At 40.5% G+C, this 18,142-nt stretch overlaps 1 long non-coding RNA gene across 1 annotated transcript; it reads right to left on the bottom strand.

The window, feature by feature from the left end:
- Window positions 1–4,694: 4,694 nt before the first annotated feature.
- Window positions 4,695–16,466, bottom strand: LOC144333410 (uncharacterized). Its single transcript, XR_013402029.1, has 2 exons — window positions 14,300–16,466; window positions 4,695–6,315 (listed from the first exon to the last, which is right to left on the bottom strand). It is a non-coding gene; the product is annotated as an uncharacterized LOC144333410 (long non-coding RNA).
- Window positions 16,467–18,142: the final 1,676 nt, after the last annotated feature.

Here is an 18,142-nt window from a genome sequence, read left to right as displayed (position 1 = left end):
GAATTATTCTGAAACAAACCCCAGATATCAGATCATCCAGAAATATTTCCTTATATACCTCTAAGTGTTAAGGACTTTTGAAAAAAATACGTAACACCACACTTTCCCCAGCTGTGTCAGTCTCTTTCCTTCTCTCTGTCTCTCTCTCTCTCACGTGCGCATGCACACAGAGACACACAGACACACAGACACACACAGTTTGAATCAGTATCCAAGTCCAGTCCATACATGGAATATAGTTGTTATCTCTCTTAAATCTAACACCACCATTTCCCCAACTGTGTCTCAGTCTCTTTTTCCTTCTGCCTTCTCTCTCTCTCTCTCTCTCTCTCTCTCTCACACACACACACACACACACACACACACACAGTTCGAATCAGTATCCAAGTGAAGTCCATAGATTGGTATCACTTTTAAATCTCTTTTTAGCTTTTGGTTTCCCTCTCCTCCTCTTTTTTACTTGCACATAAGACTTCAGCCTGTTTGTCCCGTAGTTTCCTACATTCTCAGTTTTGGTGGTTGCATCCTTGTGGTGGTGTTTAGCTGTTTCTATTTCCCTGAATTTTGTATAAATTGGTAGTTATATTCTAGAGGCTTGACAACATTGAAGATTTTTTTTTTTTTTTTTTTTTTTGGTAAGAATACTTTGTGGAGGCCAGGCGCAGTGGCTCACGCCTATAATCCCAGCACTTTGGGAGGCTGAGGCGGGCAGATAAAGAGGTCGGGAGATCAAGACCATCCTGGCTAACACGGTGAAACCCCGTCTCTACTAAAAATACAAAAAATTAGCCGGGAGTGATGGCGGGCACCTGTAGTCTCAGCTACTTGGGAGGCTGAGGCAGGAGAATGGTATGAACCTGGGAGGCAGAGCTTGCAGTGAACTGAGATTGTGCCACTGTACTCCAGCATGGGCGACAGAGCGAGACTCCGTCTCAAAAAAAAAAAAAAAAAAAAAAAAGGAATACTTTGTGGGTGTGTTACGGGTACATCCAAAAGAAGGCACATAATGTCTCTTTTGGTAATACTAGCAGGCCTTGATAATTACCTTCAACCATTATTTCATCAGGAATTGCAAAATGGTGGTATTCTATTATATCTTATATATTAGCTGAGATACTTTTACAAAGAGAAACGTAACAATTATTTGGTTACACAGAGGGGAAAAACAGGATAAATGCTTGATTTTTTTCTATTTTCAAAATATTTCCCCAGCATCTTCCAGAGATGATCAATGAGAGTTTCTTTGAAAAGTGTCAAAGAATTAAACATACTTGAAAACCTTTGGGATTTTTTTCTTTTTTGAGACAGAGTCTTGCTCCGTCACCCAGGCTGTAGTGCAGTGGCATGAGCTCAGCTCGCTGCAGCCCCGACTTCCCAGGTTCAAGCGATTCTCGTTCCTCAGCCTCCCAAGTAGCTGGGATTACAGGCACCTACCACCACGCCAGACTAATTTTTGTATTTTTAGTAGAGACAGGGTTTCACCATGTTGGCCAGGCTGGTCTCCAATTCCTGACCTCAGGTGATCTGCCCATCTCAGCCTCCCAAAGTACTCAGATTACAGGTGTGAGCCACCATGTAATTTTTTTTTTTTTTAAGTACTCAACTTGTCACATTTTCAGCCAGTGGGAGCCTCTTGCAATTAAATTCTGAGTCCTACTGATACTACCTCAGGATTTTTTTTTTTTTTTTTTTTAAGAGATGGGGTCTTGGTATGTTGCTTAGGCTGATTTCAAACTCCTTGGCTCAAGTGATCCTCCTACCTCGGTCTCCTGAGTAGCTAGGACTACGGATGCATGCTACTGCACCTGCTGGGTTTTTATGGGGTTTTTTTCGATTTTTTGTACAGGCAGGGGTCTTGCTATTAGGTTGCAGTTTCCACAATTACTTTTGTGCCAACCTAATATATTGCTCAGGTTGGTTTCAAACTCCTGAGCTCAGGCAGTCCTCCTGCCTTGGCCTCTCAAAGCACTGGGATTAGACATGAGCTGTGTTTGGCCCTCAGTCATCTTTGATAGCTTCCTAGCTTTCTGGTATGACAAGATGCTCCAAACTCTTGCTTTTATTTCTTGCCAAGAACCCGACATTAGTCATTTCTCCACAGAGCCCTAATTCTGTATTAATTACTAAATTATTTTTTATTTACTTTTACCCTGAGTTATTTAGAAGGGAATTTGAAAATTTTCTTTTCAGCAAGCCTTGCATTTAAAAATGTACATTTTAGTGCACTATGGTAAAAATATACCTACAATCACTCCTGTTGAGATATTCTGACACTTTTGGTCAATGATTCATATTTAAAAGGGATAAATTCCTTTATAGTCCTAAGACTTGTGCCTTTTCAAACCAAAGAAAGCTATTCTAGTCTATATTTTTCTATGTCCCATCTTTTTTTTTTTTTTTTTTTTTTTTTTTGAGATGGAGTCTCGCTCTGTCACCCAGGCTGGAGTGCAGTGGCCGGATCTCAGCTCACTGCAAGCTCCGCCTCCCGGGTTCACGCCATTCTCCTGACTCAGCCTCTGGAGTAGCTGGGACTACAGGCACCCCACACCTCGCCCGGCTAGTTTTTTGTATTTTTTTAGTAGAGACGGGGTTTCACCGGGTTAGCCAGGATGGTCTCGATCTCCTGACCTTGTGATCCGCCCATCTTGGCCTCCCAAAGTGCTGGGATTACAGGCTTGAGCCACCGCGCCCGGCCTATGTCCCATCTTTTATCTCCTATTTAGATACTGGAGTTTTGGGACACATCCCTGTATCGTTGAGCTTTCCTTGATACTTTCTTTGTTACTACTTTTTGGTTGAATCTGAGAGACACCTTGTGATTATTCTACTGATAGTTTTACTCCAGCTGTAACCCTCTACTATTTAGCTTTTAAAACAACTTTAACAACCATAATTGTAATATCCAAGATTGGATTGGTTCTTCTATAATAACCTATACTTATTTTATGGCTGTATCATCCTGTATACTCTTGGGATGTTAAATACACTTATTTGATGTCTTCTTTAATATGCTGTTATTTGGACTTTTAAAAAAGATTTGTTCGGGGCCTTCCATATTACTGGCTTTCTTCAAATATTTTAGTGATTCATAGTTGTAATTTTAAGTTATTTAGTTGCTCATTTTTGTATCTGAGAGCCTCTTTTTATGGATGTCATATCTGTTTATCATAGCCTGTGATGAGACTGGTGGGCTGTGCTGTGTTGAGGATATGTCAGTATTTTGGCTCTGGGTACAGTAGTCCCCCTTATCTGCAGGAAATATACTCCAAGACCCCCAGTGGATACCTGAAACCATGAATAGTACCAAACCCAGTTGCTGTCAGTTGGAACCCTTTCCATTCACGTCTGCCATCCACAAGTTTAATGCTCTTTACACCTTAACTAAGTGCTTACCTGCACTGTGGGGTAACTTCCACAGTTTAAGGTGCACAGCAAAACTAGCATGAATTTATCTTTCCTTCTTCACAATTTCACGGATGGAAGATTTGTTCATACCTTAGACCTAAGCCATACTTTAGATCTTAGCAACCTCAGCATACAATTAAAAAAATTGTCAAGAACTTTTACATTTTCACTTAAAGGAAGCAATTTACAGTTTTTTTGGCACATCTGAATTGCCAGCATCACTACTGGCATTTTGAGGTCATTATTAAGTTAAATAGGGGTTGCTTGAATGCAAACACTGAGATACTGTGACAGTTGATCTGATAACGAGGACAGCTACTAAGTGACTAACAGGTAGGCAGTGTAGACAGTGTGGATACACTGGACAAAGGGATGATTACATCCTGGGAAGGACAGAGCAGACGGTACAAGATTTCACACCACTACTTAGAATGACCTGCAACTTAAAACTCATGAATTATTTCTGGAACTTTCCATGTAATATATTAGGACTGTGTTGACCATGGGTAACAAACTGTGGAGAGCCAAACCATGGATAAGGGGCAACTAGTGTATGGGCTTCTGTTCTCCTCTTGCGCGTCAGCAAGTGTCTGGGGGTACTGCCCTGCTTTCCCAGCTCCAGTGGCATCACTCAGTTATGTTATAGGCTGGCCAGAGACACTCCTTTTGTCCACCACTCAGTCTGTGGTTGGGAAATGGGACTTGCGTAGCTATTCTGAATGAGCTCCCTAATGAATCACCCTGTCCGGTACTCCAGGGAACCCTCCTGCTCTTTGCATCTGTTGACTCTGGGTTCCAACCCATGCCTCCTTTTATAGTAGTCTCTTGCCTGTTTTCAATTATGATTCCCTATCATTTTGTTTGCTTATAACTCTGATCCTACAGTTTTTGATGTTTATGGCATTCTTCCAAATTTCTATTCCATTGCTAGCCCTCTCATCTTGCAGTGCTATAGCAGATTTCTTATTTTTCTTCTGTTTTATTATAGCACTTTATGGAATTTAGAGTTTAGAGGGAGAGCAGATACTTCTGTTTGCCATCTTGATCCAATCTCACTAATAGCACTTAAAGCAAACAGAAAACTCTTTTCTTTCTCTTGTTGAAGTGACTCCTGGGATGATCCTATAGTTACAAAATGTGCTGTGCAACTAGTAATTCGCAGAACATATTTACAAGGTTTTATTAAAATATCAGCTCTTTTCCCTGCTTCCTAACACACATTTTGTGATGAATCTGTTAATACTAAACACCGATTTCTAGTAGTGAATACTCTTAGGAGTCATGAAATAGTATTCAGTGATAAACAATTTTATTTGCATTGAAAAAATACCATTAGGGACAACAGAATTATCTTTTAAAAAGTGACTCAGTTGACTTTAGGAGAAAAGACAGGTCCAGCACTGCCCTCGGGTGCCTTGTTTTAGAGGCCCTCCTGTAGTTGTGTTCTTTCCCAGGGGGCAAAAAGTCTGCAGGGCCAATGGGTTATGCCCACTGGGAACTCACTTCATTCTCTTCTAGACCACGTTCAAGGTACCTGAAACCCTGATTTTCCTGCCTAAACTGCTCAACTTCCAGGGCTTTCACAAGGCCTGTCTTTTGCCCAAACTTACCCTGGTCGAAAAGGTGGCCAAGGGGCAGCTATGTGCAAGGCTGTGGAAAAACTTAGGCATGTAGGCTGAAGAATACACAAGTGTTCCTGTGAAGCCCTTCAGAATATTGAAGGAGCGGGTGGAAAGAAGGAGGGCAATGTGCTGCAGGCTGGGTCCCCGCTGGCTGTCATCTTTGGGAATGGAATTCTGAGAAGTACGAAAATCCAAGGTGGACCTGCATGTTGTGCATATAATTTAGTAGCTTTTAAGCTTGATTTATAACACTGAAATATCTTGACCTACCTATTGCTTCAGGGCCTGCAAATTTTAGGGGAGGGCCTAGGAAGGAGAAAGAGTGATTCCTAAGTGGGTTCAGGCAGCATACCTGCAAACAGTGATGTCATAAAGTAGTCCTGCTGAGTTGCAGGTAAGCCACTTATAGCTACTACCATTTTTTTCAGCCAGTGGAAACATATTCCGTATCTAACTAGTTTCTTCCAGTAGTTTGAGCTAACGAGGAGTAAAAAGTTCTAGAATCGACTGCTGGCAAGATGGCCAAATAGGAACAGCTCCAGTCTGAAGCTCCCAGAATGACCGACGCAGAAGGCAGGTGATTTCTGCATTTCCAACTGAGGTACCTGGTTCATCTCAATGGGACTGGTTGGACAGTGGGTGCAGCCCACAGAGGGTGAGCTGAAGCAGGGTGGGGCGTTGCCTTACCCAGGAAGTGCAAGGTGTTTGGGAACTCCCTCTCCTAGCCAAGGAAAGCCATTAGGGACTGTACTGTGAGGAACAGTGCACTCCGGGCCCAGATACTGCGCTTTTTCCATGGTCTTCACAACCTGCAGACCAGGAGATTCCTTCCGGTGCCTATACCACCAAGGCCCTGGGTTTCAAGCACAAAACTGGGTGGCTGTTTGGGCAGACACCAAGCTAGCCGCAGTTTTTTTTTTTTTTCATACCCCAGTGGTTCCTGGAATGCCAGTGAGACAGAACCATTCACTCCCCTGGAAAGGGTGCTGAAGCCAGGGAGCCAAAGTGGTCTGGCTCAGTGGGTCCCAACCCCACAGTGCCCAGCCAGCTAAGATTCACTGGCTTGAAATTCTTGCTGCCAGCACAGCAGTCTGAGCTCGACCTGGGATGCTCGAGCTTGGTGAGGGGAGAGGCGTCCACCATTGCTGAGGCTTGACTGGACAGTTTTACCCTCACACTGTAAACAAAGCCAACTAGAAGATCGAACTGGGCAGAGCATACTGCAGCTCAGCAAGGCTGCTGTGGCCAGACTGCCTCTCTCTCTTCCTCCTCTCTGGGAAGGGCATCTCTGAAAAACAAAAACAAAAAAACAAAAAAAGGCAGCATCCCCAGTCAGGGACTTAGAGATAAAACCACTATCTCCCTGGGACAGATGTCACCTTCCCCTAGGTGAAGGGACAGCTGTGAGCACAGCTTCAGCAGACTTAAACGTCCCTGCCTGATGGCTCTGAAAAGAGCATCTCACAGCAGTGGATCTCACAGTGGATCTCACAGCACAGCATCTGAGCACTGCCTCCTCAAGTGAGTCCCTGACTCCAGTGTCTCTTGATTGGGAGACACCTCCCAGTAGGAGCTGACAGACACCTCATATGGGAGAGCTCTGGCTGGCATCTGGCGGCTGCCCCCTGGGACGAAGCTTCCAGAGGAAAGAACAGGCAGCAATCTTTGCTGTCCTGAAGACTGGGTGATACCTAGGCAAACAGGGTCTGGAGTGGACCTCCAGGAAACTCTAGCAGACCTGCAGCAGAGGGGCCTGTTAGAAGGAAAACTAGCAAACAAAAAGGAATAGCATCAACATCAACAAAAAGGACGTCCACTCAGAGACCCCATCTGAGGTCACCAACATCAAAGACCAAAGGTAGATAAATCCACGAAGATGGGGAGAAACCAGCGCAAAAAGAGTGAAAATTCCAAAAACCAGAATGTCTCTTCTCCTCCAAAGGATCACAACTCCTCGCCAGCAAGGGAACAAAACTGGATGCAGAATGAGTTTGACAAATTGACAGAAGTAGGCTTCAGAAGGTGGGTAATAACAAACTCCTCCAAGCTAAAGAAGCATGTTCTAACCCAATGCAAAGAAGCTAAGAACCTTGAAAAAAGGTCAGACGAATTGGTAACTGGAATAACCAGTTTAAAGAAGAACATAAATAACATGATGGAGCTGAAAAACACAGCATGAGAACTTTGTGAAGCATATGCAAGTATCAATGGCCAAATCGATCAAGCGCAAGAAAGGATGTCAGCAAAGGATGTCAGCGATTGAAGATCAACTTAATGAAATAAAGTGAGCAGACAAGATTAGCGAAAAAAGAATGAAAAGGAATGAACAAAGCCTCCAAGACATATGGGACTATGTGAAAAGATCAAATCTATGTTTGATTGATGTACCTGAAAGTGACAAGGAGAATGGAACCAAGTTGGAAAACACTCTTCAGGATATTATCCAGGAGAACTTCCCCAACCTGGCAAGACAGGCCAACATTTTAATTCAGGAAATACAGAGACCACCACAAAGATACTCCTCAAGAAGAGCAACCCCAAGACACATACTCGTCAGATTCACCAAGGTTGAAATGAAGGAAAAAATGTTAAGGGCAGCCAGAGGGAAAGTTCAGGTTACCCATGAAGGGAAGCCCATCAGACTAACAGCGGATCTCTCTGTAGAAACCCTACAAGCCAGAAGAGAGAGGGGGCCAATATTCAACATTCTTAAAGAAAAGAATTTTCAACCCAGAATTTCATATCCAGCCAAACTAAGCTTCATAAGTGAAGGAGAAATAAAATCCTTTACAGACAAGCAAATGCTGAGAGATTTTGTTACCACCAGGCCTGCCTTACAAGAGCTCCTGAAGGAAGCACTGAACATAGAAAGGAAAAACTGGTACCAGCCACCGCAAAAACATGCCAAATTGTAAAGACCATTGACACTATGAAGAAACCACATCAACTAACGGGCAAAATAACCAGCTAGCATCATAATGACAGGATCAAATTCACACACAATATTAAATGTAAATAGGCTAAATGCCCCAATTAAAAGATACAGACTGGCCAGGCACGGTGGCTCACGCCTATAATCCCAGCACTTTGGGAGGCCAAAGCAGGTGGATCATGAGGTCAGGAGTTTGAGACCAGCCTGACCAACATGGTGAAACCCTGTCTCTACTAGAAATACAATAATTAGCCAGGCGTGATGGTGCAGGCCTGTAATCCCAGCTACTCAGGAGGCTGAGGTGGGAAAATCACTTGAACCCGGGAGGCGGACGTTGTGGTGAGCCGAGATCGTGCCACTAGACTCCATCCTGGGCGACAGAGTGGAGACTCTGTCTGGAAAAAAAAAAAAAAAAAAGACACAGACTGGCAAATTGGATAAAGAGTCAAGACCCATCAGTGTGCTGTATTCAGGAGACCCATCTCAAGTGCAAAGACACAGGCTCAAAATAAAGGGATGCAGAAATATTTACCAAGCAAATGGAAAGCAAAAAAAAGCAGGGGTGCAATCCTAATATCTGATAAAACAGACTTTAAACCAACAAAGATCAAAAGAGACAAAGATGGGTATTACATAATGGTAAAGGGATCAATGCAACAAGAAGAGCTAACTATCCTAAATATATATGCATCCAATACAGGAGCACCCAGATTCATAAAGCAAGTCCTTAGAGACCTACAAAGTGACTTAGACTCCCACACAATAATAGTGGGAAACTTTAACACCCCACTGTCAATATCAGACAGATCAACGAGACAGAAAATTAACAAGGATATTCAGGACTTGAACTCAGCTCTGGACCAAGCAGACCTAATAGACGTCTACAGAACACCCCAAATTAACAGAATATACATTCTTCTCAGTATATCACACTTATTCTAAAACTGACCACATCACTGGAAGTAAAACACTCCTCAGCAAATGCACAAGAATGGAAATCGTAACAGTTTATCAGACCACCGTGCAATCAAATTAGAAGTCAGGATTAAGAAATTCACTCAAAACCGCACAACTACATGGAAACTGAACAACCTGCTCCTGAATGACTACTGGGTACATAACGAAATGAAGGCAGAAATAAGTTATTTGAAACCAATGAGAACAGACACAAGGTACCAGAATCTCTGGGACACATTTAAAGCAGTGTAGAGGGAAATTTATAGCACTAAATGCCCACAAGAGAAAGCAGGAAAGATCTAAAGTCGACACCCTAACATCAAAATTAAAAGAACTAGAGAAACGAGCAAACAAATTCAAACGCTAGCAGAAGACAAGAAATAACTAAGATCAGAGCAGAACTGAAGGAGACAGAGACACAAAAAACCCTTCAAAAAAATCAAGGAATCCAGGAGCTGGTTTTTTGAAAAGATCAACAAAATAGATAGACTGCTAGCAAGACTAATAAAGAAAAGAGAGAAGAATCAAATAGATGCAATAAGAAAAGGGGCTATCACCACTGATCCCACAGAAATACAAACGGCCATCAGAGAATACTATGAATACCTCTATGCAAATAAACTAGAAAATCTAGAAGAAATGACTAAATTCCTGGACACATACACCCTCCCAAGTCTATACCATGAAGAAGTTGAATCCCTGAATAGACCAATAACAAGTTCTGAAATGAAGGCAGTAATAGTCTACCAACCAAAAAAAGTCCAGGACCAGACGGATTCACAGCCAAATTCTACCAGAGGTACAAAGAGGAGCTGATACCATTCCTTCTGAAACTGTTCCAAACAATAAAAAAGATGGAATCCTCCCTAACTCATATTATGAGGCCAGCGTCATCCTGATACCAAATCTGACAGACACACAACAAAAAAAAAAGAAAATTTCAGGCCAATATCCCTGATGAACATCAATGCAAAAATCCTCAATAAAATACTGGCAAACCGAATCCAGCAGCACATCAAAAAGCTTATCCACTACGATCAAGTTGGCTTCATCCCTGGGATGAAAGGCTGGTTCAACACATGCAAGTCAATAAACGTAATCCATCACATAAAGAGAACCCATGACCAAAAAAACATGATTATCTCAACAGATGCAGAAAAGGCCTTTGACAAAATTCAACATCCTTCATGCTAAAAGCTCTCAATAAACTAGGTATTGATGGAACGTATATCTCAAAAGAGTAAGAGCTATTTATGACAAACCCACAGACAATATCATACTGAATGGGCAAAAACTGGAAGCATTCTCTTTGAAAACCAGCAAAAGACAGGGATGCCCTCTCTCACCACTCCTATTCAACATAGTGTTGGAAGTTCTGGCTAGGGCAATCAGGCAAGAGAAAGAAATCAAGGTATTCAGTTAGGTAAAGAAGAAGTCAAATTGTCCCTGTTTGCAGATGACATGATTGTATATTTAGAAAACCCCATCATCTCAGCCCAAAATCTCCTTAAGCTGATAAGCAACTCCAGCAAAGTCTCAGGATACAAAATCAATGTGCAAAAATCACAACCATTTCTATACACCAATAATAGAGAACCAAATCATGAGTGAACTTCCATTCACAATTGCTACAAAGAGAATTAAATACCTAGGAATACAACTTACAAGGGATGTGAAAGACCTCTTCAAAGAGAACTACAAACCACTGCTCAAGGAAATGAGAAGACACAAACAAATGGAGAAACATTCCATGCTTATGGATAGGAAGAATCAATATCATGAAAATGGCCATACTGCCCAAAGTAATTTACAGATTCAATGCTATCCCCATCAAGCTACCATTGACTTTCTTCACAGAATTAGAAAAAACTACTTTAAATTTTATATGGAACCAAAAAAGAGCCTGCATGGGCAAGACAATCCTAAGCAAAAAGAACAAAGTTGGAGGCATCACACTCCTGACTTCAAACTATACTACAAGGCTACAGTAACCACACGGCATGGTACTGGTACCGAAACAGATACATATATATATCAATGGAACAGATCAGAGGCTTCAGAAATAATACCACACATCTACAATCATCTGATCTTTGACGAACCTGACAGAAACAAGCAATGGGGGAAGGATTCCCTATTTCATAAACGGTGTTGGGAAAACTGCCTAACCATATGCAGAAAACTGAAACTGGATGCCTTCCTTACACCTTATACAAAAATTAACTCAAGATGGATTAAAGACTTAAACGTAAGACCTAAAACCATAAAAACCATAGAAGAAAACCTAGGCAATACCATTCTGGACAGAGGCACGGGCAAAGACTTCATGACTGAAATACCAAAAGCAATGGCAACAAAAGCCAAAATTGAAAAATGGGATCTAATTAAACTACAGAGCTTCTGCACAGCAAAAGAAACTATCATGAAAGTGAACAGACAACCTACAGAATGGCAGAAAATTTTTGCAATCTATCCATCTGACAAGGGGCTAATATCCAGAATCTACAAAGAACTTAAACAAATTTACAAGAAACAAACAAACCCCATTAAAAAGTGGGCAAAGGTTATGAACAGACACTTCTCAAAAGAAGACACTGATGCGGCCAGCAAACATGAAAAAAAGCTCATCACTGGTCATTAGAGAAAATGCAAATCAAAACCACAATGAGATACCATCTCGCACCAGTTAGAATGGCAATCATTAAAAAGTCAGGAAACAACAGATGCTGGAGAGGATGTGAAGAAACAGAAATGCTTTTACACTGTTGGTGGGAGTGTAAATTAGTTCAACCATTGTGGAAGACAGTGTGGCAATTCCTCAAGGATCTAGAACCAGAAATACCACTTGACGCAGCAATTCCATTACTGGGTATATACTCAAAGGATTATAAATCATTCTACTGTAAAGACACATGCACATGTATGTTTACTGCGGCACTGTTCACAATAGCAAAGACTTGGAACCAACCCAAATGCCCATCAGTGATAGACTGGATAAAGAAAATGTGGCACATATACACCATGGAGTACTATGCAGCCGTAAAAAAGGGATGAGTTCGTCCGGTTGTGGTTGCTCACACCTGTAATCCCAGCACTTTGGGAGACTGAAGCGGGCAGATCACAAGGTCAGAAGATAGAGACCATCCTGGCTAACATGGTGAAATCCCGTTGCTACTAAAAAATACAAAAAAAATTAGCCGTGCGAGGTGGTGGGCGCCTGTAGTCCCAGTCTACGCAGAAGGCTGAGGCAGGAGAATGGCATGAACCCGGGAGGCGGAGCTTGCAGTGAGTTGAAATCGCGCCACTGCACTCCAGCCTGGGCGACAGAGTGAGACTCCATCTCTAAATAAATAAATAAATAAATAAATGGATGAGTTCATGTCCTTTGCAGGGACATGGATGAAGCTGGAAACCATCATTCTCAGCAAACTAATACAAGAACAGAAAACCAAACACTGCATGTTCTCACTCCTAAGTGGGAACTGAACAATGAGAATACATGGATGCAGGGAGGGGAACATCACACACTGGGGCCTGTCTGGAGGTGGGGCGTTAGGGGAGGGATAGCATTAGGAGAAATATCTAATGTAGATGATGGGTTGATGGGTACAGCAAACCAGCATGGCACGTGTATACCTATATAACAAACCTGCACGTTCTGCACACGTACCCTAGAACTTAAAGTACTTTTTAAAAAAAAGTTCTAGAATCACTTTCCTAGAAGCCAGAAGAGTAATCCTAGTTCCTCTGTCTCACAAAGAGTTGCTTTGTGGTCTTTTAAATATGTAGTATTATATGTAGGCTTATTTGAGCTGAAAACTATCATAAAAGTAGTGCAGCAACTTGGTTAAGTACACAACTCTAAAATCAAGACTTTGTGTTTAGTTCCTAAACTATGACGCGCTTAATGCCCCTAGTCCCAGGGATATGCTGGACCTGGCTTGTACCAGTCCAATGAGGGCCCACTATGTGTGTATCTTCCCAATTCCATTTTCATTGATACTACATTTGTTGTTTGCAATTGGCCATGGTGGGAACATCTACATCATGCAAACTGGCTACACACCAGTTTCCTCTTTTGTAAATTAGCAATCATATTTCCCACATCTGTGTGTGTGTGTGTGTGTGTGTGTATATATATATATAATACATGCTCAGTAAATAGCAGCAGTTACTACTACTACATGGTCAGAATGTACACAGGCCAGTTCTTTGTAAGGCAGAGGAAATGGTAACTTTAGAAACAGCTGTACATTTCCACTAAGTATAAAGTAATGGTAAAAGATCTTTGAGTAGGTTCTCTATCACTCCCATCTCTTTTTTTTTTGAAACTTATACTGATTTAGCACTCTCTTTCAAAAGCAGAATAAAAAAGCTAAGATAAAGATTATCAGTGAATCCCAACTGGTCAGGAAGGCTTTGTGTGGTAAAGCAGCTGTGTCAGCAAAGATACCTGAACTTCTAGGAGCCTGTTTTTAACCGCTAACAGCCAGGAGACAGAGCCTGCAAAGCTTACAGGAGCTACTGAAGATCAGATACTGAACCTGTTGAAGGTTCACCTTCCATAATACCAGTGCTTCATACCTGTATGGTGCTTCATAGATTAGCATGCATTTTCACATATATTCGGGTATAATTCTCATAACTTCTTTGAGAAGTGGTAGATGAAAGAATAGGCTTAGAGAGGTGAAAACATTTGCCCAAAGACATGGTTAACTGAGTTTCAACACAAGTTGACTCTTTAAATTCAAGGCTGTTAGAACTAGAAATATAAATTTCAAGACTATCATGTTTGAAAAGGCTAATCTACCAACTAAATATTAATATTTGGAGTCAATTATTTCCTCTCAGTTGATGTAATTCCAATTAAACCACATCTTCTTAACATTCATTTAGCATTTTGGGGCATCTGATCTACATGAATGTATTATTCCAGTTATTCCCTGGTAATGCTGATACTGCAGCACTCATTATACAGCAAAGAGGGGGAAGGTCTAGAGAGATGAAGAATTTGTCTAAGATGAGGAGCAGGAAACTCAGGGGCAGTCTTCTTTGCATCACACTGTATTACTCCTTATTGGACTTTTAGCACAAAATAAACATTTTTTCTTGATACAAATACAACTTAAGTAACTCCTGAGTTTGAGGAAAAATAAGCCTCATCATTTCTTTTACCTCTAGAAAATGAAGTTTCCTTCAAATCCATTTAAGAACCCTTAAAGTACTGACAAATTCATGACTGTATCAAACATTATTAGAAATAAGGCCCATTAATAAGGGGCTAGTCATTTTACCACGTTTCTTCCTCAGTGGGTATTTATTATATCAGGTTTTGCCTTGTTTCTGGAAATCACATTTTGGATACAGTAAGAGAGATCCCTACCTGCCAATCCAGGTAAGAAGCAGGTAAGAGCTATTTCTGCAGGACTGATCTCAAGGTGTCCTGTAAGCCCGACAGCCAATACACAGTTCCTTAAGGAACAAAGGTCTTCCTTTTAGTGATCATCTTCTCACATGAGCACACATTATTTCCAAGGGGACTAACCCTAGGGAAGGGAGAGGTACTATGTAAAGAGTGTAACAGCTGAATAGCTGTTGTTCCTAGATTTATAGAGAAGTGACTGATTCCGGTTCTGCCACTATTTAACTGTGTAGTCTTGAACCAAGTTTGTTCTCTCATTGATTCAAAAAAGGAGTTCCACTTCCCCTTTTCACAGGCTCCAGATACCACAGTCGATGTTCTGTATATAACTAACAGAAGAGCAACAGCTGAGTCTACGATAGAAATTCAGAGTGGGTCATTTTTTTTCAACTAAGCATAATCTGTAACTTTATCATAGAATGTAATAAAACATTCCTAGAAAAAATATCACTGATTAAAAGCATTTGGTATTTTTCTCAGTTCACTGCTACTCCTGAAAACCTAAGGATTCTGCTGAGGGTTTAAGTTATGTGATTTCCTAGAATTAAAAAATAATTTCTTAAACACCAACCCACTTTATCCTGAGCTCGTTACATTAGGGTCTCTCTCCATTCTTGTATTCTTAAAAAGAAAATGAAAAATAAAATCTCTTATTTGTATAGTACTTTGTAATATAATTTACAAAGGCCTTCACATATACATTTTCTCACATAATTGTCACAGAAAGCAAATATTTTCCTCATTTAAAAGATGATAATACTTACCCTTGTCCTAGATTACATTATTAGAAATGGGGGAAATCAGGAATAGAACTTGGGTCTTTTGTGCCTAGTGTTCTTTCTCTTATATACCAAGCCACTCTTAAACACAAGAAATTTTGTTTCAATGCATTTCCATTACCTTGTTCAGAAAAAAAAAAAAAAAAAAACTAGTACAAAAATTCACAAAAGATAAAATTACTGCTATCAAAGTCTTACCACTGGCATACCTGATTTCAGGAGTCACAGTGTCAGGTCTCTGCATGTTCGGCCCAACGCAGGTGTGTTCTACATCTATACAATCACCGCCCCACAGCTTTCTGACCAAATCAAGTACATTATAAGAGAGGCAGGATAATACATTACCAGAGACCTGAATAAGTGACCTCACAAAGTGAAACAGACCTTTCAGAAAGCTTACCTGAGTGCAAGCTGTTCCATCCTCTGACTGGGAACTGGTAATGGAATATTAAGAAGCCAAAACTGGGATTCCTGCTATGAAACTAACAACACAAAATACCATAATTTTATAAAAGTTTGTAAAAGTCTGCTGATTGGCTATGTGGAAACTATCAGTGGCTAAAAGCTACATACTGAAAACTTAAAATACCTGCCATCCATTTGAACTTTTAGAAGTTTGGGAATTGTGAACATGGCAGGCAGAAAGACAATCTAAATACCTAAAGTCCAACAAAAGGAATGAGAGAACTGGCCTATTGTGAAAAGCATTCCAGTGTGAGGAATTCCAAGTCTTATAGTTGGTATTCTGGTTAGCAGTGTAGGATTTTTCTTTAAGATGGACTCCATAACATGTTTCCTATTTATGAAAAGGATTTACAAAATGTAATACAGTACAAGCAAATTACTACCATTTGGGGGCTGTAAAACTTTTGAAAAACTTGATTAAAAGAATGTTCCTAATTGTAATCTTCCCCTTCAAAAGAAATACTGAAAATGGCTGTTCTCTTAATATTGCCTTTGGGGCAATTTCCAATTCTTTGACAGCATTAGGAGCCCCTAGATTTGTAAGCCAGATCTCTAAGTAAATAATTTCACAGCATCAATAATTTTTAATTAGTAAATGATAAGGTCCAAGTTGGGAGTGACTGTTCCTCAAACCTGTAAGGTCCTTAAGTTGCCAAGCAAAGGGGTCCCCAACCCCTGGGCTGCAAACCAGAACCAGCAGTGACCCATGGCAGGCCATGTAACAGGAGGTGAGTGGCAGGCAGGCAGGTGAGTGAGCAATACCACCTGAGCTCCCCATCCAGGGATCTAGGTTGTGTGAGCTCCTTCCTTATGAGAATCTAATAATGCCTGATGGTGACCTGAGGTGGAACAGTTTGATCCCGAAACCACCTCCCAAACCTCCCTGGTCCATGGAAAAATTGTCTTCCTTGAAACTGATGCCTGGTGCCAAAAAGGTTGGGGACTGCTGGCCTAGCAATCAGCAAGATGGTATTGGGAAAGCAAGAACTCCTTTCTTGTTGCTGTGTAGCTTGGATTAAAAACAAAACTCAATGGGAACCCCATCACTAAGTCATCAAGAAGAAGCAAAGCTGTTGGCTATTTAACCTTAGCTTATCCTGAAGACTGAGACATGACACCAGCACCCTAGATGATAAGCAGCATCTGGAGCTGCACTTGGAGCTCCATTCTCTTTAGCATACATTTAATTATACAGTCTTCTCATTTAGAAAACTATTAGAATATCAATGTTGAAACGCTGGGGTTGTGGAAAAGACATTTAAAAATGCACTGCCTAGTGAGTGGCGGGTGACCACTGAAATTTATGACAGCGCTTTAGGAAAAAAAAAAACCCTACTGGATTTCTGACTTAAAAATAATGCACTACTCAATATAAGGAAAAATAGTATGATATGCTTCACAGCAGATTTTCACTCATCCATTCAAGTCTTTCTGTATGGTTCAAGGGGTGGATATTACAGTCTATCCACACTAGTACAGAACAGACTAAAACATTCTAACAACACTGAAAGACTAGGACCAATCATTCCTAAAACTACTTTTCTATAGTTCCTCCCACTAAATTTTAAGTCATCCATTCCTTCGAGATGCAGTATTTCAGCATTATTGTAACAACATTTTATATAAAGAGACTTTCTAAACTTTATAGGGAACTGGATCTGTAAATAGGAAGAAAGCTTCTACCAATGAATATTTGGTTTAAATACCAAAAAATGATTATTTCAGAGATTTACTGCAAGTTAATTGTCTGTGAAGCTGGATATTCCTTAACATAAAGGTAATAAACTTTAATGTTCCATTCAAAAAGACAAAAACCAAACAACAAAAATTAAGAAATTAACCAGAAAGCTACAGCTTGTTTTCTTACTCAGAAAAAAAGTACAACTGATAAGGTACAATTTCTGTAACTGGATATTTTTCAAAATTATAAGCCTTTTAGTTCTAAAAGTATAAAGAACTGTGATGCACTTCTAGTCAACCTAATCCAAGCTTCTATATCCACACTGACAGTCTCAATACTTTCTCTTTTGCTATTATATAGTCAACTTAAGGTAATTCCTTAAAGTAAATTTGTGTGTTCCTAAAAATACAGACTAAAGTTGAATGGGCAAAGGTATACATCGCATTTTCTGGGGGAGAAGGGGAGAAGTCATTCCCAAAAAGTGAAACATTTAAACAATTTTATTCTTTCTTTCACAACTAAACACAACACCTGGAGTTTGAGGAACATCTGATTTGACATAGGATTTCCAACCTTTTCTTGTCCATTATATTTTAACACTTGTTTTCCCTACTTTTAGTCATTTTTACAAACCAAAGGTAGAGATACAGTAACTACATGAGTAGTGAGTCCATGAATTTTTCTATATAAAGACAGTGTGACTGCTAAAATTGAAGATTTGACTCACAGACACTGCTACAATGAGATAACTTGAGATGTTGTCTTTGGTATATAATGGGCAATTATGGGGTATCAATTTATGAAACTGAATACAGAAAAGCAAAGAATTGCCTACTTTTCTATATTCAGTTTCATATATTGATACCCCATAACTGAGTA

The sequence above is a fragment of the Macaca mulatta genome, chromosome 12 (assembly GCF_049350105.2).
Source record: "Macaca mulatta isolate MMU2019108-1 chromosome 12, T2T-MMU8v2.0, whole genome shotgun sequence".
Taxonomy (NCBI): Eukaryota; Metazoa; Chordata; class Mammalia; order Primates; family Cercopithecidae; genus Macaca; species Macaca mulatta.
Note: the sequence above shows the minus strand (reverse complement) of the source record. Positions and strands in the feature narration are given on the sequence as shown.